Genomic DNA, 26757 nt, shown 5'->3' on the forward strand with positions numbered 1-26757 from the left:
CTGCTCTCGATGCTCCAAGTCTGCTGTTCTTACACAGTCCCAGGGCCTGTAACCCTCACCGCTCCAGTCTTGACTCACAGGCTCTCACTGATGTATCAGTGTGGCTGTTCTGGAGGACACTTGCCACATGGTTGGAAATACAGGCACATAATTCTGCTTCTAACTCCTTAACGTCAGACTGTGCATATACGACAATGTGTGTCCCCCTAAAACTGAACACACAGAAATGCTTTTGCTAAAGGCCTATAGCTATCAAGTTATCTCCGGTTTTATCTATATTAAATGTGTTTGGCTCGCCTATCTATTCCTGAAAGATGTATTCATTAAGAATGAAATGCCAAGCAGGTGTCTTCTTTCCATTTTATAAGGTACTGTCCAGCCGGGTCACCACCTTCCTGTGACAGGCAAGGATAATGCTACTCATTTCTTGGAAGGCGGTGGCACTTTCCGCCTGTGTTTTACCTGGAGTTTTGCCACCATGAGGCAGGAAGGCAGAGTTGTTTGTGTCTCACCTGCTTGGTACTTGTCAGAATGTTTCAAATTGTACCCGGGTGGCTTTTGATCCTGGAAAACAGCTGGATATTATTTTTTCTAATATTACTTCTGCTATATTGTCTCTTCTTTCTAGAAAACCAGTTAATCCTATGTGAAGTTTTAGGGTCCCCACTCCAATCTGATATCTTCTCTTACACATCTTTTGGCCTCTGCTGTATCCTGGGCACTCATGGTAAAAGCTACAGAAAAAAGGTACGTACCAAAGGAAGCCAAGAAGCACAGAATGTTAGGTAGCTGAGTTTGCTAAAGAGGAGCAATTCAATATGGACAAGAGATAAATCATTAGACAGGACATGGAATCTCCATACCTGTAATCCTAGCATGTGGAGGGTGAGGAAGATAATAAGTTCGAGGCCTGCCTGGGCTACCATGGCAAGTTCTAAGCCAGAGTACACAGGTTATACAGGGCAGCCATATCAAGAAAGAAGGACAGACAGACACATTGACTGACCAAAAAAAAAAAAAAAAAAAAAGATAGCCTGGGTTGATTTTAATGTTAACAGAGGCTATTCTCAAACCATCCTGACATCAAACAGAATTATAGATATATACAAAGATATTTCTGAAAAACATTTAGGAAATTGCATTTATAGATGAAAATTCTTCACAAACAAAATTATAAGTCCAAGTGCTTATGATACAAAGTCTAAAAGTCATGGAGGACAGAACACTAATTCCCCTAAAACACAGACAAGGAGACTTCGTGAGATCAAGACCACCTTGATGGAAAAACTCAGTCTATTTTGAGGAAGAAAATCACAGGTCAAAATTGTGATTGTGGCTGCCAAAAAAACCAACCCTCTTAGGCAACATATTATAACCAAGTAGGCTTGACTTATCAATGCTAATTCAACAAGCAACAAGCAACATGATTTATCATTTTGTAGATTAAAAATTTTTTAAACATACACTTCAATAAGTATTTGACAAAACAAACTTTTGACAAAACTAACAAAATTATAAGTAACCTGTCAAAATTCATGGAATACCCATGGTTGTCTGCAAACTCCTTACCCATAGCTGTCGCTGTATGCAACTAAAACCATACTCCTTAAGAAACACTAAGTAACCCACACCTACCCCCACCCCCACCCTGAGATCAGGAATGGTGCAAGGCTAGCCAGCCTCATCACGTCTAGTCACCGCCACCCTGACATGATGATAATGAAGAAATAAAAGAACACGTGGACTGTGGTCTTGCAAGAAAAAACAAACAAGAACAAAATAAGACTTCGAGATGCAAGTTTGGTAGTGTAAAGTCAGTTGTATTTATTATCTAAGCTAGCAAGAAAAATTCAAAATGAAATCAGTTGCACCTGTGATAGTACAGAATAGAGCAAAATACTTAGACTGAAACTGAACACAACGCAAGCCTTGCCATGTAAAAACTACAAAGCACTCATTGTTGGAAGATTTAAAAAGACCTAGAGAAACATAAGCCACTCTGTCTCCCTGGATTCAAAGACTTCCTGTTGTTAGCATGGGAATGCCCCCTAGATCTATCTACAGACTGGAGGCAATCCTTGGCAAATCTGCCCTTATTTGCAGGTGTGGGCAAACTGACCCCCAAACTCACACTGAATTATAGGTGATTCAGAATAGCCTGAGCACCCTTGAGCCACAAGAACAAAGGCAGAATGTTCATCCTGGCCTGTTTCAAAGCATCGCTAGGCTAGGCCTGCAGGTGTAGAGAGAGTATGCTCTGGCACAAGAATATACCTGTGAGTCATGGGTTAGAACTGGGAATCCAAAAATAAACCTCATATCTATAACTAGATCTTTTTTTTTTAACTAGAATGCTAAGACCTTTCAAAGAGGAAAGAACAGTCTTTTCAACAAATTGTGTTATGACAAATGGATCTCCTCATGTAAAAGAGTGCTTTTGGACCCCTGATTCATACTATATGCTGAAGGTAACAACAAAACCAGACAAAAAGGCTAAGATTAGCAAGCTCTTAGAAGACATATAGGTGTGAATTTGATTTACATATATTTATTGAAGGCATGGGAATAGGCAATAATTTTTTTAACATGACTTGTAGTATAAGTAGCTAATAGGAAGAAAAAAATGGATAAATTGGGCCTGATCAGAATTAAAAGCTTTTCTGTGTCAAACGACACTACCAAAGTTAAAAGGGCAATCCATAGAATGGAAGATATTTTATAATGGTCTTATATTTGATAATAGAATTGCATCCAGAAAAGCCAAAGAACCCTTACGATTCAACAATAAGACAAACAGCTAATTAAAAATAGGCAAGGAATGTGAATGCTATTTCTCCAAAGATACACAAGTGACTAATAAGCAACATTCAACACTGCCAGGCACTGTGGATATGTTCAACAATGCCCCAATAAGGTACTTTCCTACCTAACAGCATAGCACCTGTTCAAAAGCAAAGATAACAAGTGTTGACAAGGATGTGGCAAAAATCAGGATGCATACCCATCTTGTCAAAGGGCAGAGCATCTTTGGAAGACAGTTGAGCATTTCCACAAAGTTAAATACAATGTGTTATGGAGGTTGTGAGGGAAAAAATGTTATCAACAGTCTTAGTCACATGCAGACCCTGGATGCTGCATTACAACAGTGCCAAGCAAGATGTGCTCATGGTACAACAATGGGATCAGGAATGGGAGTAACCAACCAGTTTCCTATTGGGTGTGAGCCCTGGTCTGATACTGTAAACCCAGCCCTTCTGTCCATAGAACCTAGCGGGGTTGCTACTGAATATGTGTGTATGTAAGTGCATGTGGAAATAGTGTAAAAGCAAGGAGGAGAAGCAGATGCTGATTCCCAGGCACAGCAAAGATGTGATGACCTGCATAAGACCTGCACCAAGGCTGGACCCATCCATGTTCCTTCATGGACGGGGCAGGGGTTCATAGGCCCTCTTCATGCCATGAGGTTCTATAAGGCACCAAAGGGCTGCTGACAGGAGAGAGATTTCTTTCAGTGGTGTAGCCCGTGCTCCCACAAATAACCCCTCACCTAGGTTTATGTAAGTAGCCCTATTAAACTCGCTGAATCATTCGCTCACACAAACACACACACACACAAACACACAAACTTGTTCATATTTAAAGATAAAAATAGAAAGTTGAATTAAGTTTTTAAAAGAAAGCATAATGCTGGTTAAACTATCAAAGAAAACTTTAAGTACAGTTTGAAAGACACACAGATATGGATATCAAGTTTAACTTACTAACCATGTACAAAATGTTCAGGCCCTCAAACTGCAGGGCAACAGAACTTCCAAACACAAAACCATTTATGAGACAAGACCACAGTATGCCATCCTAAACATGTGTAAAAGTAATATGGAGACCATCAAGTCTACAGCCAAACCCTTGGAAATCAAAACACTTAAAATGCTTTAACACATAGGGCAGAATTGGCACACATCTTAATACCATCACTCTGTAGCATAATCTACAAAGCAAGTTCCAGGCTAGCCAAAACTGTCTAGGGAGACACCCTCCCCAGGTCAATTATTTATATATATATATATGTGTGTGTGTGTGTGTGTATATATATATATATATATATATATATATAGAGAGAGAGAGAGAGAGAGAGAGAGAGAGAGAGAGAGAGCTTGATTTAGTTAGTGGATTTACTTCACTGATGGATTCATATGATAGCCTCATTGGGAGGTAGGACTTAGGACTTACTTCATCTTTTCATCATCTAGGCAAGAAGGAAAGCAAGACAAGAGTTTGCGACAGAAACCATAAAGGAATGCTAAGCAATACATATATATCCATGCTAAGCAAACCATGGAGAGCAAGCAAGCCAGTTAGTACCACTCCTTTATATACATATCTGGGTGTGTATCTGTGTGTGTGTTGTGTGTGTGTGTGTGTGTGTGTGTGTGTTTGAGTGTGTGTAAAACCCAGGACTATCTTATCTACCTAGAAAGAGGGCATTTTCTTGATTGCTATGATACTGCAGGACTGAGCCCACTATGGACAGTACCATCCCTAGGTAGGTGAGCCTGGGCTCTTTAAGAAAGCTAAACAGAGACCAGAGAAAGAAAGAGAGAAAGAGAAAGAGAGGGAGAGGGAGAGAAAGAGAGAGAGAGAGGGAGAGAGGGAGAGAGGGAAGCGGAGAGAGGGAGAGGGAGAGAGACCAAATCAGTGAGTGGCACTCCTTTATGGTTTCTGTTGCAAACTCTTGTCTTGCTTTCCTTCTTGCCTAGATGATGGAAAGATGAAGTAAGTCCTACCTCCCAATGAAGCTATCATATGAATCCATCAGTGAAGTAAATCCACTAACTAAATCAAGGCCCTCATAATGCAATTATCACTCAAGGATTAGATCCAGCAGCTGGGGACCAAGCCTTTCAACACAGGAGATTTGGGGGAGGGGACTGTAATCTAAACCACAGCCCAAAAACTACTTTTGTTTTATTGTATTATATTTTGTTTTGCTATACTTTTTAAATCAATGGATGAATGAAAACCTAGATGCTAGGGTAAAGGCTAACAACTTAACTGTCATTCATACTTGCTGGGGGAGGGACAAATCTGTTTGCATCAATAGACTGACAATTGATGTATCAATTACCCTGACAGGACTCATGTTCAGGAGAAGCTGGATGTAGAATTAAACTCCACAGCTTTTGCTTTTTGTTTGTTTTTGTTTTTTCAATCTGTGCTTTTTTATTCGGTTATAGTTTCATGGTCTCTTCTTTTTAGAGGTGTATCTTTTGGGGGGCAGTATTTTGTTTTCTTGATATGGGGAGGGGTTTCATTTTTGTATTGGGTTTTTGTTTGATTGGTTTTTTTTTTTTTTAAGAAAAATTAAAGTTAGGTGAATAAGGAGGAGAGGGGATCTGGAAAGATTTTCAGGGAGGGAAGAATATGATCAAAATATATTTAAATTTAAAATTTGTTTAAATGATTTAAATTATTATAAAAATAATACAGCATGAATGAGTTCCTCTAATTCGGGTTTAGAAAAGGCATGAGCCAAGGAGAGTGGTGGTACACACCTTCAGTCCCAGGACTGTGGAGGGAGAGGCAGGCGATATTAATCAGGTCGAGACCATCCTGATCTACAAGGCAAGTTCCAGGCCAGCCAGGGACTCATAGTGAAATTATCTCAAAAACTTGAAATTCAGATGGAAGAATGGATATAATTTAAAATTAAAGCAATTGACACAGGGGAAAAAAAGGCAAAGTTAAAAAATAAAGGACAGGGGCTGGAAAAATGGCTCAGTGGTTAAGAGCACTGGCTACTCTTCCAGAGGACCCAGGTTCAATTCCCAGTACCAACATGGCAGCTCACAACTGTCTGTAACTCCAGCTTCAGGGGACCCAACATCCTCATATAGACATACATGCAGTCAAATCACCAACGCACATAAAATAAAAATAAATAATTTTTAAAAAGTAAAGTACAAATAATAAATTGCAGAGAACAGGGCTGGAGAGATAGTTAAGTTATTAACACACTTGCCACACAAGAACGGGGTCCCTGGGGCTCACTGGGGAAAAAAGCTTTAGATCTCCGTGAAAAGAATCCTGTCTCAAAAACCAAGGCAACAGCTGCTGAGAACTGACCTCTACACTCATGTACATGAACATACACACACACAATACACCACAACAAAAGAAATGGTATCTTTAATGTATCTACCAACAATCCATCCATAAAATTTTCCTAAACAGACAGAGGCAAAGATCAAGAAAAGTGTATAAAAGTCATGAAAAGAAAATACTGAGATAAAACAGATGCTCATTTCACTGAAAGAAATGCAATTTAAAACATCCATCACTTTGGGAAAAACTTAAGCATTTCAGAACAGATTCTGTAGGCCCAGCACTGGTTGTGAAGCCACTTAAGACATTCGTGCTGGTGGCTTGGAACATGGTGACTGCTCTGGGAAGGGGATCTAGGACTGACATCAGACCCAAGGGCTACCTTTGCAAAACTTTCCAATAACATGAGAATACAGATGCCCAAGGTCTCCCATCAGAGCACTGTTCAAAATTTCAAAATACAATAAACACTCTAACAGATGATGAAGCAGCCTAGAGTGCAGAGAGGAAAAGAGGGTCTGGCCCTGGTTGACTTGAAGAAGACAGAGACATAGAAAAATCTCAGAAACATGGGCCTGGAAGGCTGCACGGCACTCTGGACCAAACTCATTCAGTTCTCGGCTCGAAAAGTTAAAATAGCAAATGTTGTTCTAATTCTGCTCTCTATATTTTATAATGAAATAGTGAAAAGGGAACATATGTGACAACATATGTCATATATATTCTATGTGAGAAAGTTTGGAAACATGGATGTGTTTGATTTTTATAAAACGCAATACAGAAAATATATTTAACAAATATTTAAAATTAACTCACAGTACTGTATGCTGGTGACCATGTTAGCCCTGGGGGCAGGAAGGAAGGTCTGCCTTCTAGCACTGACCAGGGGAGTTTCTTTCTGAGCACATACCCTCCTGACCCAGGGAAACTACCAAGCAGAACCAGGAAGAGCTTCACAGGGACTAACAAGTAAAAGATGGTCTCAGAATATCATTGTCACCTGAGGGGCTGGGGTTATAGGAAGAGAAATATTGTAGCATTGAGTTGTTTTTTTAATTTCTGTATATATGCATGCATGTTTGTATATATACATTTGGATGCTTAACATGTAAGCATATGTGTGTGTATACACATAGTGTCTTACATGGGTGTGTGTGTGACTCGTGTGTGTGTGTGTGTGTGTGTGTGTGTGCATACATAGTGACTTCCTAGTGCTGACTTCTATAGACCTAGAAGCAGAAATGCACTAGTAAATTGTAAAAAGTACCCCTATGCCAGAACTCAGTCTTTAAATATTTCCATACTACAAAGAACCAAGGACCTTGAAGGAAATCCTGATGGGGCCTGGGAAGACTAGGTACAAGAGAAGCTTAAAACATCAAATAAGAAAATAATGAAATGTTTTTGAGTTTTGTTTTTTAAGGTGTGGAAAAGAAAGCAGAGAGAAGTAATAGTCCTTCCACTCTCATCTTCTGTACTATCTGGACATTTGAAATCCCAAACCACAGAAGCACATGAACAATAATATACATCCAGAAAGTAATGAATTAGAAAAATGGAGCCGGGCAGTGGTGGCGCAAGTCTTTAATCCCAGCACTCGGGAGGCAGAGGCAGGCAGATTTCTGAGTTCAAGGCCAGCCTGGTCTACAAAGTGAGTTCCAGGACAGCCAGGGCTATACANAGAAACCCTNTCTCAAAAAAAAAAAAAAAAGGGGGGGAGACTTCACAAAGCAAACCCGATAATAACAGATAAGCAAACAGGGAAGAAGGGAAGGCTCCTTCTCAGTGGTCCGCATAGTGAACCAACAGCACAGACAAGCATTGCAGGAAAGACTGATCTAGACAGACCATATCAGCAGATGCTGAGCCTAGGTCTCTGCTACAGAACAGGATGGGCAGAGCTTGTGACTCTAAACCAAGGGCACCTGACATGTAAATCCCTCCCTCCCTCCCCCATGTCCCTAAAACAGGGCAGGTAGACATTCTGTGCCCCAAAGTGGACTCATGACAAGAGCATCATTCACATAGGTGATATCTAAGGATGCATGCACTAGATCATAAGGACACACCCAAATGCATAGGATTGTTGAGTGGTTTGGCATTTGCTTGGGTTAGATTTTGAAACTGTACTCTGAAAGCCCAGTCTGGCTTGAAACTGGTTATGCAACCCAATGCCAGCTTTAAACCAATGACAACCCTCCCACCTCTGCTTCCCACAGTCCGGTACTGGCATTAAAGTGCAAGCTAGCATGCCGGTCGAGTAAGGAACTTTTATTTCATAAAAGAGATTGTATTTGTCAAAATGTCAATAGCACCCAAATGACAGAAGCCTTGTGGGAAACACTCCAAATTAAGAGTGAACACAGCCACATCCAATACTGCACAGTTCCAGGCTCTGGGTCCTGACTGTAGGGAGACATTTGGCAACTTGAGACGTGCTCAAGTGTGGGGCTGCCAGGACCACTCAGTAGGTAAAGACATTTGCCACACAAGCCTGACAGCGTAAGTTCCATGGAGAGAACTGACTCCACAAGGGTGTCCTCTGACAATACGTGACACGCCATGACATGACCCTGTCCCTTCCTCCCTCCCTCCCTCCCCTCCCCTCCCCCCTCTCTATTTCTATTTCTCTCTGTGTATTTCTCTGTCTCTCTCTGTTTCCATGTCTCTGTCTTGTCTTTCTTTCACATGTACCCACTTTTTTATTATTTTTAGTTATAATTTTTTTCAAGTACCGTGCTTCAGTATCCTAAGTTTTCAGTCATAAATTTTTCACTATCACCCATCCATCACCATCAGCCTTCTGCCTTTTCAACAGAAATGACTCAAAGTTGTCTTATGATGGTGATGACAACCCAAGGACGTCTCTCTGGCCCCATCGCACAGGGTTTCCGCACTTCTTGCTGGAGAGAAGGAAATGTGCCCCTGATCAAGGCCACGGACACAGATGCTAACCCTAGCCTCAGCACAAGCCACAGTGAGTGCATTCCGGACTTCTCTGAGTTAACAGTGATGTTGAGAAGGGACGAATCCCAGAGTCTGGACTTGTGCCTGTCCAATGCTGACTCATCTCAGATTTCTGCTACCTTGGTAATAAAGTAGGAGAATCAAAGACCTTGAAGTCACAGTGAGGAACTTCTGCCTGGAACATTACACTCATTACGGAAACCATCTGGCCATATATTTATTCCTAGAAAGAAGCTGACCCTGGCCCCCACACTATCTTATAGCAGTTAAAATAGTCTCTAAGTCCTGCCCATGCCTCCTCTCTAGGGCACTGAGCAGGTACATCCTAGAGGTGGGAAAGCAGGGGAAAGGACATAGCCAAGGTCACAGAGTGATTCCAGGAAAAGTCTGCAATTTCTGGATTCCCAGGCTGAAACCTGACTCCTAGCCCGGCTGGGCTCTGATCAGAGAGCTCTGATCCCATGCTTTCCCAGACTCAAAGTTTGCTCTTGCACTTCTCTAACTACAAAGAACCTACTAGGTCTGGCCTAAGACCCAGACCTTTCACAGTGTGGGTAGGTGTAACAGGCAGTCCCCTCACCAGCTTGTGAAAAAACTAGGCCACAAGTGTGGGGGGGTGAATCTCAGCAAAGTGGGCACAGCTGTAGATAAAGTCTCACACAGTAGAAGAGAAATTGACCAGGAAACCAGGAATAAAGCCCTCACCACCCCTCACACATACACTGAAAACCTCCTATGCTAAAGTCTAGAGGTTCTGGGGCCTGTTGCTGTCTGCCCTTCATATGCTAAGCCAAGGCAGCATTTAAGACCAATTAATACAGTATGTATGGTTCTTTCCACGGAATAGGAGAGAGCAACGAATATATACTATTGCTTTGTGGGAAAAGAAAGAGAGACCCAAGGTAAGAGGGATGATAAAATGATAAAGTTTGACCAGGAAATTAGCATCCTGGGTCCACCCTGAGTGACATTCCTAAGAGCCAGGTGACATCAGCTGCCCTGAGCTGGAACTTAAGAGTATGACACAATCACCTCATAAACAATATTCCTCACTCTGCCCCTCACCTCACACCCAGCCCTAGGAGCACAGCAGGAAACTGCGGAGCATCACTACCAAGCATTTGTCTCAACGTGTCTTAGAGGAAACAGTTCTCCACCCCAAGCACCTATGATGGGCTACAAGCGATTCTCTGGCTCCAATCATTGTCTCTGTCTTGTGGGCTCGCCAGACAGTCTGGCAGCAGGCAGTAAAAGGGGTACATGAGTCATCTCATCCTGAAGGAAGGAAGAAAAAAAAAAAAAAAAAACAGCCAGCTCCTCAACAGCAGATGGCAGTCCGAGCCGAGTCTCTGGGAGGAAAACACACTCTAGAATCCTATGAAAGGAAAGGCAGAGTGAAGAAGGCCCAGAGGACTAATAAGAGAAAGAAGAAATAAACGATTGCCTGACATCTCACCAGCTAGTGGCTAAGCCTCATTGGAGCTCCAGGAAACTGCAGGATACCTGCTGGCTAAGGAGGCATCGGTGTAGGGAGAAGACTATTTCAGTCAGCCATGGCTGGCTAGTGAGACTCAAAGCCTCCACAGCCATGCGTACCTTACCCTGTTCTTTGAAAGGAGTGACTGACCCTCTTGGTATGTAACAACTACCTATCTTCATATCTCCACTGGTCTAACTGGTCTGAGGCCCTTTCTACACGGAAGATCCAGATTCTATACACTCACACACACACACACACACACACACACACACACAGAGCTTCCCCTAGATAAGTCTGTTTGCTAGGGCAGATGTCAACAATACTGTGCTGATGTTGCATCTGCTAACAGGCTTTCCTTTTGTCTCCCCCACCACTTTGTTTCTGTAAGACAGATTTCATTATGTAGCCCATGTTGGCCTCCAAACTCATAATCCTCCTGCCTCAGAACTCGAACCCCTGCTCCAATGCTGTTACTATAAGCCATGCACCATTATACCCAGCTATTGCTCTTTCAAACAGTAAGAGCTCTGGTTGGCTCTCCCAGACTGGGCACATGTTTCCATACCCCCACCCCTTTCAGCTGAGCACTCTCATATATCCTAGGCCTCACCTGTGGCAGACAGAGTCTTCCCCCAAGACCTTCTGTCCTCTTTCATGACAACACAGATTTGGCAGAGGTCAGGGCAGTCTGCCAGAGCACACTTGGCCCAATCACCTGCCCCACCATGGAGACTCGTCGTCATACTACCCAATCTGGATTCCACCTCTTTTGAAGATTCTGCAGACTAGCTGATTAGAAACTCCATGTCCGTGGGGGGAAAAGAACATAACAGATCACAGATCAAGAGCCACTGTTACTTGGGGCTATTTTTACTCTTCTTAGTAGCCATTTAATGCCCAATCCTATATCTGGCCTAACATCGCATCTCGACTATCACAGAAAACCTTTGGAGCTAGTTCTTGGCAGATCACATTCCTACCAACACTAAAGCTAAGAATGTGTTCAGGTAAAATGTAAAACTGACAGCAGCCTCCTCCCTCACCTGCATGGCTACCTGTAGCTTGCCTATCTGTTGTCCTCCTCAGTGAAATCTGAGTTGATTCATGACTATCTTTGTTCTGTTTAGCTCAAGCCCAGCCTACTTGAGCTCCCAAGCTAGTGAGAAATTCCACCTCAAAAATGGGGGGGGGGGGGAGGGGGGGGGGGGGGGAGGGGGGGGGGGGGGGAGAGGAGAGGGAGAGAATGCACATATTCAGTCCTGTAGACCATCTCATTCAGAACTATTTGAAACCTTGTTCCTGTACCATGGCCACTCATGTTTGGCTCAGAATAAACTAGCTCATACTCATTTTGGGATGGAGCAATGTTTTGTATCAACAGTATATGGCTGGTTCTGGATACTGACACCTGGGAACATACCTTGGACCCTGAGTTCCTAGAATGACTTTCCCCTCTGTCCCACCTTCCTCCTTGCCACAAGCAATCCATCTAGAGTCCACTCAGCTCTAAGGTTATGGGGACACAGCAAGAGACAGAAACCACAGAGAATGAGCCGCCAGCAGAGCTGGGCCAGCAGGGGAAAGTCGGTGCTTCCCTACCTAGTACTAATACATCAAAGAAGGAAACCATCATGGGCTGGTGGCATGACTCCGTTGGTAGAGATGCTGGCTACCAGGCCTGAAGCCAAGAGTTTGGCCCACAGAACACATATAATGGAGAAAAGAAGTAACTCTCTGTCTTCTGACCTCCACACCTGCACTGTGGCATGCACACTTACATACCCCCCACACCCATACAATAAATAAATGTTTATGGAGAAAAAAGAAAAAAAAAATTTCATCTGGTTGATACCAGTTGGTTTGGGAACCTCCTTCAGCTGTTTCACCTTCCTACTGTGGTCACCAGAGGAGATCAAAGTCACACACACACCTTCCCTGCAGCTTCCTCCCCTAGGACTTCTGATCTGTCAAAGACATTCTTCTGCTCCCCACAAACTCTAGACTCCATCTCTGAGCATGATCTCTCCACCTCTCTGAGGGGTCACATCCCCATTCCTCTTGAGGGTGTATGACTTAGAACAAAGTGAATGGCCCCTATTAGTCCCCAAACCCCATGGCCACCTGCCCAGAGCACACCTCGAAAGGACTCCTATCCCTGGTACCTTCTTGATGCACAATGGCCATCTTCTTGACCTATAGTTTAAAAAGCAGAACTTCAAAATTCTTTAAAAATAATATGCTCCCTCCGGGCAGTGGTGGCGCACACCTGTAATCCCAGTACTTGGGAGGCAGAGGCAGGTGAATTTCTGAGTTCGAGGCCAGCCTGATCTACACAGTGAGTTTCAGGACAGCCAGGGCTACACAGAGAAACCCTGTCTCAAAAAAACAAACAAACAAACAAACAAACAAAAAAAAAGATGCTTCCTAGAGAAAGAAAGTATCTCAGGGTTAAACTAAAACATTCCAGAATAGTGAACAAAAGTATGAGATAATATATATATATATATATATACACACATATATAGATAGATATATAGATATATATAGATATATAACTTTCATTCATATATATTACAAAGAGAAAATGTTATAAAGGCATTTACTAAAGTCCCATCACAAACAACAAACATTAGAAATAAAGGGACAAGGCTATTGATAGATCTTTTGATAAAATGCTTGCCATACAAGCCTAAGTTTAACCCCCAAAATCCATTTTTTAAAATGGATGTAATGGTCCATGCTTGTAATCCCAGTTCTGAAGAGGTAAAGACAGGCAGATTCCTAGGTATCCTTGGATGGCCTACCCAGCCTACTTGAGCACTAAGCCAGTGAGGGAGTCTGCCTCCAAAACATGAGATAAAGATGGAGCAGAAGAGGGAGAGAGCATGTTGGAGGAATAACATTCAAGATTGTTCTCTGGTTTCTACTCCTGTGCAATATATATGCAGCTATGTACTCTCACATATAAAAATACTCATACATGTATATCCACATACAGACAAAAAATTAAAGGAAAAGAAACTTTAAACATGCAGGGACACTAGCCTTAATCCTAACCCCCACAGGAGCCTTGCACTGCCCTTGATCCTGAGTTTTACAATAGTTATAACACTATGGAACAGCAGCCCTAGCATTGACCTAACTGTAGCTCTAACCTTAGACTAGGCCAAATAAAGTATTGGGAGCTTATTGCAAATGAAGAAATAGTTAAGAGAATTGGTAAAATCTAATGCATTTTCCCCTTAAAATCAACATTTGAAATCATCAGTGGAACTCATTACATTAAGAGATGAAAGGAAGGCATCAACTGAGTGCCTGTAGTTTGGAATGTATGGGTACACATGTGTTGGGGTGCCCATGTGTGGTAGTGCACATGTGTCCGGGTGCACATGTAATGATCAGAAGTGAATGTCAACTGTCTTCTATCAACCTTCACCTTCTTTTCCAGACAAGCCCTCTCCCTAAATTTGGAGCATGCTATTATAGCTAGACCAGGCAGGCAGCAAGGCACCAGGATTCTCCTGTCTACCTCCCAGCGTGGGCATTACAGATGTGCACCACCATGCCTGGTAGGGGCTTCTCATCCCATCTGGGGTCCTCAGGCTTGTGCAATAAGCACTTTGCCCACTGAATCATCTTTCCAGCCCCAGCTGAGAAAAACAGCTGCAACTAACATGTTTAGTAAACTGTAATTTTCAATTTTTAAAAACAAATGAGAAGTAGCAATAGAAAGAAACTCTTAAACATAGTGAAGAATATTTGGCAGCCAGCTACAGCAAGCAGCATTCGGGCCTAAAGAAGATATCAAAACTCAACTACAACTCTCATCGCAACTAAAGCCATCTTAACACACAGTCACACACACACGCGATTTTCCTCTATACTATTATGTCTCGGACAAAGGCAGCATCAAAATCCCAATTACAGTAACCAGGTGACATGAGTCAGTTGAAAAGGGAGTTGAAGGGGGAGAATTTACAGCAAAGACGACAAATGATGGTGAGACAACATGGCCCCTATGACAGAAACTGAAGAGCCTTCCATTGCTCACAGTTTAAACTACAGGTTTGAAGACAGACACAACTGTAATCCAGGCACTCAAAAACACTGAGGCAGAAGGATTTCTATTAGTTCGAAGCCAGGCTGGGCTATATAACAAGTACCAGGCCAGCCAGGAATATATAGCAAGTCACTGTTTCAATCAACCAACCAACTAATCAATCAATCAATATGTGATTCATTTAAAATCGCATCTTGGGCTGGTGAGATGGCTCAGTGGGTATGAGCACCCGACTGCTCTTCTGAAGGTCTGAAGGCCATCCTGTAATCTATGTGGCCCATGGGCTAGTGTCAGACTTGCTTGGGGTAGCATCCATCTCACATGGTAGTACAGCAGCTATAGAAAAGGAACATGTAGGCTGGAGAGATGGCTCAGTGGGTAAAAATACTGACTGCTCTTCTGAAGGTCCTGAGTTCAAATCCCAGCAACCACATGGTGGCTCACAACCATCCGTAATGAGATCTGACTCCCTCTTCTGGAGTGTCTGAAGACAGCTACAGTGTACTTATATATAATAAAAATAAATAAATCTAAAAAAGAAATCACATCTCAATGGGAATAATTTTGTTTGTTGTTTACAGCATCTCCTTATGTAGCCAACACAACCTGAAACTCACAATCCTCTAGGAAGCCCCAGATTACAGGTACACAATTACATTACTGTCTTTATTTCAGCGTGATTCACTTTGTAACCTAAAAAGTCCTTCTAAAGTTCTTCTAGACAGCACAAGGCCAGAAAAGCCAGATGACTATTTAAAAGAGCAGAATTCTTGATCAGATGGTTAATATCCTATAAGATTACAATCATTTCAACAGGAGTGAGGTGCTATGTCAAAGAACAGACTGACCACTGAAGGAACACTGAAGGAACACGGTGTACCACACGGAAATAATCACACAATCACTGGGGAAATGAAGCATTTTCCAATGTGTGAGGTTTTAATATTTAAGAAAGATTTAATATTCAAAAAATTATTTAGAGTCTTTATGTTTCTAAATCTCAAGTGAATTACACAGTAAAGATATATCTTGGTGGTACAGCTCTTGCCTAGCATGTGTGATGGCCTAAAATCAACTCCAGCATCCACAAACAAAAGAATGGGTCAGCCAGCCAGCCAGCCAATCAACCAACCAACCAACCAACCAACCAGCCAACCGACTTAGGGATGCAGAGATTGCTCAGTGGTCAAGAGCACTTGCTGCTCTTTCAGGGGTCCCCAGCACCAATATCAGGCAATTCACTGCACCTGTAATTTCAGCTCCAGGGATCAGGCATTCTCTTCTGCCCTCCATGGGCACCATGCACATGTACACACACAGGCACTGAGGCTCACACATAAATGAATAATGAAAAGAAATCTTTTAAACCCCCCCCCCCAAGGCTGGGTAGTGGTGGTGCATGCCTTTAATCCCAGCACTTGGGAGGCAGAGGCAGGCAGATATCTGAGTTCGAGGCCAGCCTGGTCTACAGAGTGAGTTCCAGAACAGCCAGGACTACACAGAGAAACCCTGTCTCGAGAAACAAAAACAAAAACAAACAAACAAACATTCCTAAATTTTGACACACACACACACAACAGCCCCATGACAGAAACATTCATATACATGTGTGCACAGGGTGGAGTGTGTAAGCAGAACATGTGAATTATATATGCATTGTACACACATGTATAGTTCATGTGTGTTCCATAGATATGTGTATGTACATATATACACACATATGCATACATATACATAAGTATATGAGTATAGGCATAGCCTGTTTGAGAGGCAGCTGCCTGCTTAGCTCCCTCCCAGGCTGGCAGAAGAGTAGGGGATAGGGTAGAGAAGTGCCTCTGTTCTTCACTGTAAATACAGGGTAGCCCTTACCAGAGCTTGACATCTGATATCTGATTTGATGGCAGTGTGAGGAAGGGAAACAGGAGTGACAGAGGCAGGTCACTCTGCCAGAAATGCTGCAGGAACTGGCCAGGGTCCAGGGCATAGCCGAACCCTGGCCCAAGAGACTGCAGGAGGCAAGTATGCATGGCTATACAGCCTCCCCACAGCCCTGTGCTCTGAATGCGCACAGCAAAGTGAAGGGCTTATATGATGCCTGGAATCTAAGAAGCTGGGGCAAGTCACCACCAGGATCAGGACAAGAAGGGGCCACTCAGTAAGGTCTGTGGCAAAACAAACAAACAAACACCTACATCTGTCAGGGTAATGAAATGCTCTGAAATTTTTTCCATCATTTCAAATGTTTCCAATTCTGTAAGTTCTCAAAGTAATCTGAATAAAATATAAAAAACAAATAAGCAAACTAATATTAAGAGAGAACAAAAGACCAATCTTTATCCAGGGATTTGTTCTTTTTCTCACTTCTCTGACATTAGCATAGGTGGAGAAAAAGGAGCTCTGAGACGGGACTAGGAGCAGCTAAGGAGCAATGAGCATTAGTCTTTGTCAACAAAATACAGCGGGACTGCAGGCTCACAAGCCAGGAAGGGCCCTCCAGGCCTTCTCCAGGGAGGGCAGTGTTCATCTGGCTCTGGGGGATAGAGGAATTCTTAGGGAATATCGAAATGGAAGCCAAGTGTTTCCAGGGCTACCGCTTCTCCTAGGAAGCTTCTGCTCTACCCGAGCTCCGTTCTGGTTTGGCACACAGGCCAGGAATCCCACCGGAAGCAACTGTAGTGCCCAATCAGCGTCACCCATGGCAGCAGAGGCATTCGGTTCCTAGCAGCTCAGTACCCCTAACAGCTCCCCCCTGACTGGCAGTAGAGGCCGCAGGTGCCCACTAAAAAGCTCCTGCCTCGACTTGACTCAGGCCTCTGGGAGCTTCCAGAATCTGCCTGCCTGCCGAAGCCCGCCAGAACCCATTTGCTCACAGCCTTGATGGAGCAGGCTGTGCAGCTCACCCCAGGCTCTCAGCCTGGCTGCTTTGTCACTAGGTTTGAGCCCACTGTGCAGAGCAGACGGCTGAGGTAACTGTGATGGATTCTGGCTCAGCATCCCGCTTTATTTCCAGCATGGGAGGCCAGATCAAAACTCAAGGCCTCCATCTGCCAGGACAATGAATTGGCATAAAAAATATGAAGGTGTTTATATGCCAGAGACCCAGAGGCCTTCCCTGGAGATTTCTGTGAAAATTGGAGATGATTGGCACATTTATAAACGTGCTTTTCAGGCAATGGGGACTTGTTTGGATGTCCTCTCAGAAACACATTAGCAGCACCCATTTACAAAGCAGAATATCCAGCCCAGAGAGAACACAGGCTCACAGCCCCTTGGTCCACATTCGTTCCCCATGTTCTATTCTCACCCTGTTCTGCACAGACTCAAAGGATGATGCCACTAGACAGCTACCCTGATAGCCCCTTGACCTCGCTTCTGCTGCATGCCCCTGCAGGTACCGCTCCTGCTGTAACATCTCCTTGCAGCTCTGTGAACACACTGGGCATGCCCCAAAGCCACTGTGTCAATTCCCATGAGCACAGAACCATTCATCTACAAGCACCATGGGACTCGCCCCAGGACCCTCTGCAAGGCCTTCCTCAGATGCCCACCATCCCAGAGTCTAGTTTAACTACCCCACTGGCGTGGAACTAACACTACATTCTCCTTGTCTTGTTTCCTTTATGGCCTGGCATACAATATACAGTATTAGCTGATTGCAGCCATGTTTTGTGTCCTCCACAAGGATGTCAATATGCTGGAGGAATGCCCGGCCTTTCCCAGGAACATCAGGCACATGAGTGAATGAAGGAACAAAGGGAGGCATTTGGCCCAGCAACTTGCTAATAAAAGCTCTCTGCATAATAGTCGGGACTCCAGGACTACACATGTCCCAAGTCCCCAGCCTTTCCTGTCATCTCTCATGGGAGGCTTATGAATATGTGACCACTTTTCTGTTGTAACAGTTCAGGGAGGTCAGTGATCTGTGACTGTTGAACTCTCCAGAGCCTCACAGGGCTGCTGTCAGGCCCAGTGGGAGGCTTGCCTGGGAGCTCTCATCTCACTACCATGGAGTCAGATCTGGCCTACCACTTACAACCTCAGTAAAGTACCTTCCCTCTCTAAGCCTGGGCTGGGGGCGGGTCATGAAATAGCAATACCCATTTGAAGAAGCACTATAGGGATGGAGATAATAACTAATGGAGATATTAGAGATAGCCAGCACAAAGCAGGTGCTTCATTAATATTAACAGCTATTATTCTTACTTAGGTTTTCTATGACAGACTGCTTAAAAACCAAGTCTCCTGCTAAAAACTTTGTAAAATGAAGCATAAAGACATAAAGAATCTCTCTCCAAAGCTAGAGACACACTCCAAGTAGAGATGCAAAGAGCAGTATAAGACCAAAAAAAAAAAAAATGCCCAAAGCATTTTAAAGATTTGGCTAAAAATTTTGAGCACATGCATAAATGCATAGATCCAAAAAACAATAAAAAAAAATTTAACCAATGTACATCATAATCAATTACCTAAAAGAAAAATCTTAAATTTTTCCAGAGGGCTAGTTGAGCTGACTTTGCAAGTGGGGGTGCTTGTCACCAAGCCTGATGACCTGAGGGCAATCCCTGGAACCTACACAATGAGAGAGAATCAACTCCCACAATCTGTCCCCTGGCCTCCACATCAACACCATCACACATGTGCATTGATACATATGTGCACATATATGTGCATGTATATACATATACACAAATAAATGTGAACAATGTATTTTTTCAAGCTGCCACAAAAATAAAAGGCATTAAAATCTACTTAAGTGTTCTAGCCTAAAAACAAACAAAAAGAATAATTATAATTATAGTAGCCTTTATGCCATTTGTATATATCCCATAATACCACTGTATACTTTAAATATACATAAACAATAAATTTTATTTCTAAATAAAAAACATTATATAAAAAGGATGAACACAGACATGGTAGATGGGGGGATGTTTTAGACAGAAGGATGCAACCCAGAAGCAAATGAAATGCTATCCCTGGCTAGTGAAGAGAAAAGCCATCAATGGTGGATGAAAAAGACTTTCAAATATCAAAGGATAATTCTGAATTTTTCCAACAAACAAAAACTAAACTAATCCAATCCAACATGCCTGAACTACAAATAACATTAAAAGAAGTCCAAAATGTAAAAGGAAAGGAAGGGAGGGACTTCAGACTTGGAGGAAGAAAAGATATTGGAAACAGCAAAGACATTAATATAGAAGGTATGTCTTTTTATCTTCAAAGATAACAGACCATTTAAAGCAAAAATAATACTAATGTCATAATAATACAGAAGTAGAGATGTATGATAATTATAACCTAGAGAGCAAGAGCAGTGAACTGGAAATAGATTACCGTATGGGCTTATACTATGTGTGGACTAATAGTGCATTCAAATGAATTGTGTGAACTGGAGATAATACCATGAGTGCCATGAATAATCAATCCCTAAGTTGTCTCAAAAAAAAAAAAAAAAAAAAACCAACGATAGACATAGCTAATAAGATAGTAAAGGAGATCAAATTGGCCATCCAAAACTGGAAGAGGGATCTAATAAAACTTGAGAATAGAAAACCCATAGCAAAATGACCAAGTTATACACAGTCATATTAAACACAAATGGTCTGACCATCCTGATTAAACTACATAGGTTTAAAAACTTAACTAAGGGGGCTGGAGAGATGGCTCAGAGGTTGGGAGCACCGATTGCTCTTCCAGAGGTCCTGAGTTCAATTCCCAGCAACCACATGGTGGCTCACAACCATCTGTAATGGGATCTGACTCCCTCTTCTGGAATGTCTGAAGACAGCTACAGTGTACTTACATATGTACATATATAGATATATAATAAATAAATCTAAAAAAACAAAAAGAACAAAAACAAAAACAAAAAAACTCAACTAAAAAGTGACCATGGGGACAGGAAGTAGCTCTGTGATAGAGCACTTGCTAGCAGGCACAAAACCCTGAGTTCAGTCAATCCCTAGCACATCCCCCAACACACATGCACGTGCACACACACATACACACACACTCACACAAAGAGACCATACTGAGTGAGTGCTTTTTATAAGAAACATCTTTAAATATAAGCATGTACACAGGTTGATAAAATGATGGGGAAAGATATGCCGTAGTAACATCAAGTAAAAGGTAGAATGACAACACCCATATCAGAGGAAGAAAACAGGTTTTAGAGAAGAACACCTTCTCAGATGTAAGGAGATTGCCTTTATGAAGGGGTCAGAATTCTCCTGATGCTCCTGGAACACAGGGAGAACTTGAGATGCTCACCCAGCCTCCCTGACCGACCCTCCATGTTGTTCAATCCTTTGCACACACTCTGATACTCCATCTATCAGTACCTTCCCTCCCTTATCATAACCTAGGAGTCTCTGTAGACTGGTGCAACCTGGGCACTAAATACGCTCCTCCCTTATCTTCTCTGTAGCCAACAAGGAATGCAGACTCATGCATACACTTCTGTACTGAGAGCTGACAGCAGACCTTCTTAGCAATCATCCTGTCCCCCTGCTTGCCTGACCATGTCATAGGTCTTCTCTGCATGTCGCTATAGCCCCAGCTGTCCTTTCACTCCAGAGAAGTGTACTCTGGGTGCATGTGCTAGCTAGTTAGAATACCCCAGTAGGCCCCAAAACTGTGTGCCCAAAGTAAGAAAGTTATAGAGAAGAATCCAAGGAAGATACCATGACTGTGCCATCTTCAAGCGTCCTAAAGGTGTAGAACCTTTACTTTTTCTTTTGCCTCATCATTAGTCTCTGTTAGGAAATATCATCCTGATGAAAACCTTCTGTTGTGGGTGAGTGGCTCCTCCTCAGTGCTGGGGTGTACATGTAAACCCATGCCAATGCGAGAACCTGGCTCAGCCTGTGCCACCTGGATCCCTCCACTCTAACGATCCCCCATCTCACCTTAGGCTACTTCTGCCCCAGGGCCACACACCTGTCACCTAACTGAGCCATCAGCTCTTCAGAAAAGTCTCCCATGACCATCCTTTAAGCAATGTCCCAATCATTCTCGTATAGCTTTAGTCTATCCAGCATAAGCTACTAACTTTTCCAGTAACTGTTTTCTCTCTCCTCACCCTAAGAAGAGAGCAGCATGGTACCAAGGACCTCAGCTCTGTCACAAGCAATGGGCAATGAATGGCCCAGGACCTGGGAAACAGCTCCCAGCAGATACTGGGGGAGCACATACAAAGACGACAGGCAGAAGTGGGAACCAACACACAGGTCATGGCCCTGTCCCTGGAAGACAGCATACTGAAGAGTATTTAGTGGGGTGTGGGGAGAAGTTTGTAGGGAGTTCCAGGAAGTGCATGCCTCCACATCTGATGGTGTTCTCTTTCCACCATCTCTCTTTTTTGTTTAAAAAAAAAGTCACAGAATAAAGTAGACTTTTCAAATGAAAGGAGGAGCCATTGTATCTAGCACCAGATAATTCAGTTAAATGGAAGAATTAAAAAACATAATCAGAACACGAGGATTTGATCAGATGCTCTCTGTCCAGAATTCAGGTGCTGCACTTGCAGATACCCAGGTGACAGCAGTGCAAAAGGCATCCAGGTGGCACAAGCCAAGCCAGGCATGGGTTTCCATATAAACTACACATACACATACACATGCACATACACATACACATACAGTGCATTTACATATACACCACAGCACTGACTGATGTGAAGCCACTCACCCACAACAGAAATGGTTTTCATTAGGATAATATTTCTAAAACAGGAAGTAATAAGGCAAAAGAAAAAGCAAAGTGCTTTTAGAGCACTTGAGGATGGCACACACAGTCATGGTATCTCCCTTGAGTTCTCTATAACTTTCCTACTTTGGAGCACACAGTTTTATAGCACACTGCAATATTCCACCCAGGGCTCTGGATATAGCTGTGTCCTCTATGTCCCACCTGCTAGCAAAGGAGATTCCTTCAAGACCCTTTGAAGTTCCAATCCAATTTCTCCTGCTCTGGTCTCTGGTCCCACACTCTACCACACCACACCACCATACGTCTAATATACCTTTGTTATTAGCGCATTTTCAGTGACCCAGCTAACATCCTCCATGGGCTTTATGCTCATGTCATGGCAGGGTAAGACTGAAGCTCCCTCTAATGCTGTATGGTCTTCTGGAGCCTTTCCCATTAGGAAGGGATGAGCAAGCAGGAGAGGGAGGGAAGGGAGAAGGGGAGAGGGAGAGAGGGGGAGAGGGAGGGGGGGGGGGGGGGGGGGGGGGGGGGGGGGGGGGGGGGGGGGGGGGGGGGGGGGGGGGGGGGGGGGAGGGAGAGAGGGAGAGGGGGAGAGGGGGAGAGAGGGAGAGAGGGAGGAATGGAGAGAGAGAGAGAGAAAGAGAGAGAGAAAGAGAGAGAGAAAGAGAGAGAGAGAGGCAGTACTTGTGGCCTGTCCTGTGAGTGGTTTTAGCCCAGCGCTCCAAAGGCCACCTTGACAATTTGGGACTAGATGAACTGGTCTATGGAAGGATACATCAGGAAATGTGGTGTTTAGGCACTCCTGGGTGCCATTTTGCTAAATATATCCGCAGCCGCTAAGATCTTCATGGCTTGCAATAAAGAACTCCCCAATCCAAGCAGACACAGGGAGGGCGACCTTGACTCGTGCAGATCTAGGGGCAGAGTATCTCATTACCATGCCTCCGAAAGCAGAACAGAGTTCTGCAGTGCTGACAAGATTCAGGAGGAGGACGAGCTGGGGCTTAAAAGGGTTCCTACTGGGGGAGGACAGGCGATGGTGTTCCGACTCAATTCCCAGCACAGATTCACTGGTACAATTACCATTTCTAAATAATTAGCACTCGAGGTCTCAGAGGGACGGGAAGGAAATAGTTGGGGATGAGCTTGTTTACTCCTCCAACTCAAAAAATAGCATCCTGAGGACAATGTGTAGCCATGACGCATCTGTGGAGGTGGGAGGATGCAGACCTCAAAGGGCTATGGCCCGTCCCTCCATGCAGATATCCAGGCAGAGAAATCCCTCCACAGAGAAGTTCAGTGCCTTGCCCACATCTAGGGAGGAAGGGTTTTTGCTGTTGTTTTATTTTCCTATTAGAACCAATAGATCATACATTAGGTAAGTATAGGCCTAGGTGTTAGGGTCTTACTGCCGTGAACAGACACCATGACCAAGGCAACTCTTTTAAGGACAACATTTAATTGGGGCTGGCTTACAGGTCAGAGGTTTAGTCTGTTATCATCAAAGTAGGAGCATGGCAGCATCTAGACAGGTGTGGTGCAGGAGGAGCTGAGAGTTCTATATCTTCATCTGAAGGCTGCTAGTGGAAGACTGACTCCCAGGCTGCTAGGATGAGGTTCTTAAGTTCACACCCACAGGGATACATCTACTTCAACAAGGCCACACCTTCTAATAGTGCCACTTCCAAGGCCAAGCATATTCAAACCATCACAGGTGTATATACTCATATTTCAATTTTTTAATCAGATGGGTACATTTTATTTATGATAAGCCTCCAATGGTCTGTTAAGAAGTTTTTGATTTGGTGTCAGTATGTGTGGACTTATGTTAAAAATGTCAACTTCCTTGCTAGTACTTCCCTAGCTTTCTGAGTGGGTCACTTTCATTGCCAGACTGGCTCTATCTGTCCACTCACCAGCACTGCCTAAAAATACATCTGCTGGACTTTCCAGACAACCTACCACATGGCAATCAGGGTCATAGAAATCAGCTGCGCCCGGTCTACCACAGCGGGCTCCCTGCACAGACAGCAGGCCATACAGTCACACCCAGCTCTCCATAAGCACCGGCCACTGTAGGATGTGTGCCTGTCCTATGTGTAGCAACCTTGGGAATTACAGGAAAGCACAAGAAATACCCCCAGTTCCCACACACAAGTGTTAACGGTGGCTTGTGTTCTCCCAAGAAGCTTTCCATGGTTACACCTATCTTGAAACAAAACAATATTTCTATAAGGACTAAAGGATCGAGTTAATAGTTACATAATTATTCTCTAGCAATAAAAACATATGTTCTTTCTCTTGTAAATATAAAAGTGGCATGTGCCCATTGAGGGAAACTTAGAACATTCAGAAATGTGAGAAACTGAGTAGCATTGGTCCAACCTCCCACGGAGACGTCACAAAGCTTCAGCTGTACCTCCTTGGGCTTTAAAAGCCATACCTTCCTGCGCATGCACCATACATACAGACAAACAGGGAACTCTATGTTGTATTCACCATTCCTTATACATGCTAATCCCATGTGCCAGTGTACTGGTGTATATCTTCATGTCATGAGTCACTTCTATGAACACTAATTGCTATCTAATATCCCATTGTGCTATATAGAAACACAGTAACTCATCTACTTAATCCTCTTATTATTTGGGGCTATTTGATTGCTTCCAACTGTTAATTATTTAAGTTAATACTATAATGAGTATTTTCTGTACATAAATTTAATATTTCTCTGACTACATCCTAAAGGTAAAGTCAGAAGTGGGGGGAAATTTTCGAGGTCCATAAATTTTTTTTTTAAGTTTCTCATACACATGAACAATGAGCCCTCTGAAAAGCTGCTTTCTACAGCCATACCAGGACATAAGATGACACTCTCAGGCTCTGTGCTTCATGGACAAAGTACAAGTCTTACAAATCTCAAGTCAATGGTGAGTGAGACAGTAGGTGAGCCATGCCTGGGCACTGTCTCTGTCTCTGAGTGGTAGGGTCAGCCTCACTCTGAGCTGGCTTGTAGTTGTGTCCTATTGTGAAATACGGGCTCACCATCTGACTAGGATATGCATGGTGGGATGGATCTGACCAGGCCTGTGAGGGGTTAAGAAAAGTTACACCAAAGATCCAACAATGTAGGTGAGTACGCTGGAGACAAGAAACTCAGGGATTTTCAACTACAATTATTTTTTAAATGAATCTAATCGTAGTAACATTGGAGCAGGATTCAACATCACCGTGGCATCAGTTTATAACGGTCTGTGGTCAATTCTCACCAAAGGTAGCCTCCAGAAATACTCACAGACATGCCTGAGCACAAGAGTTTAGACTCTAATACTATGCCTACTCTCCACCAGGTTGAAGGAAAGGGTCACCAGTAAACAAGACACCCTCAAATGTCTGAAGCTACCACAAAGCTTCTACGTAAAGGAAGCTCTGGCTGAGTTATCTCAGCATGCAAGAGTATAAGAATCCTCTATTTCAACTCTGAAACATAGACCAGACCAAACTCGAGGTATAAATCGTCTCAGAATATACAACTATATAGTCTAGCTCACCAGCTAGCTGGTCTAACTCATGCATCCCACTCTCTAAAGATCTGAGATACAACTTCCAGGCCAGGGAAGTTAACTTTGTTATCAAAAATACAAAAGGCAGTAGGTGAGGCTACTACTATGGTCCTACCAGGGTAGCTGCAAGGTGATGTATGCCCGCATCTCCAACAATCTAAATTCAGCCATCAATTTCGTGATCTCTACACTTTTGCATGCCGTCACTGCCAATGTACTAACAGAATAATTCACTAACAGTAACACATATTTCAGACTAGTGTTTATATTTAACTTATTAAGTCTCAAAGTACAAATAGTGAGTGTACCAGGACGCTCAGATATTAAAAACCTTTGCCACTCCTCACAATTCTCTTGGCAAACTGCGGGTGAGGTGTCTGCTCATCACCTGACCCTGACAGGTTACCATTTCCTTTTACTGAATGAACTTTGACATATGCTACATTTTACCTTACAGTGTTGGTCCTCTTTTAACTCCCAGATGTGGTAGCATGGTTAGGGACAAAAGATTTGTCCATATTTTCTGCTTTAAGACTACAGATCTTCTTGGGGTTTCTCAATTCCCTAGAGCAACTCTAGCTGTTCCCTCCCTCAGCGATGGATGGATACCTGGGAGATTTCCTATGCAGAGACCCCTTTCTTCAGCATCAACTATAGGCCTGGACCCAAGGGACAAACTGACCTTGCTCAGAGCACTGTGAATGCTCAGCTAGAAATGCTGCAGACGTCTCCACACTCTGAATACGGATACCCATCACACCCTCTCTGATAGCTTAACCCCCCTAGAGAAACTCGGCTGCAGCCTGTCTAGAAGCTCTGAAAGTCGTGGGCTCTCCACAGGCTTTACTTCCTCAGTTCTTAGAGCATTT

General features: G+C 43.3%; 1 protein-coding gene across 12 annotated transcripts in view; it reads right to left on the minus strand.

Annotated features, from left to right (window-relative positions):
- Pcbp3 (poly(rC) binding protein 3) overlaps positions 1 to 26757 on the minus strand; it is a 196329-nt gene that overhangs the window by 103330 nt on the left and 66242 nt on the right. Inside the window, exon 1 of one of the 12 annotated variants that reach the window (XM_029482484.1) lies at positions 26004 to 26097. The exons of the other annotated variants lie outside the window; for them this stretch is intronic. The gene's annotated coding sequence lies outside the window, so the exon portion shown is untranslated. Of the gene's footprint in view, positions 1 to 26003; positions 26098 to 26757 lie in introns of those variants that run through there. 12 annotated transcript variants of the gene reach the window in all.

The sequence above is a fragment of the Mus caroli genome, chromosome 10, assembly GCF_900094665.2.
Source record: "Mus caroli chromosome 10, CAROLI_EIJ_v1.1, whole genome shotgun sequence".
Classification (NCBI taxonomy): Eukaryota; Metazoa; Chordata; class Mammalia; order Rodentia; family Muridae; genus Mus; species Mus caroli.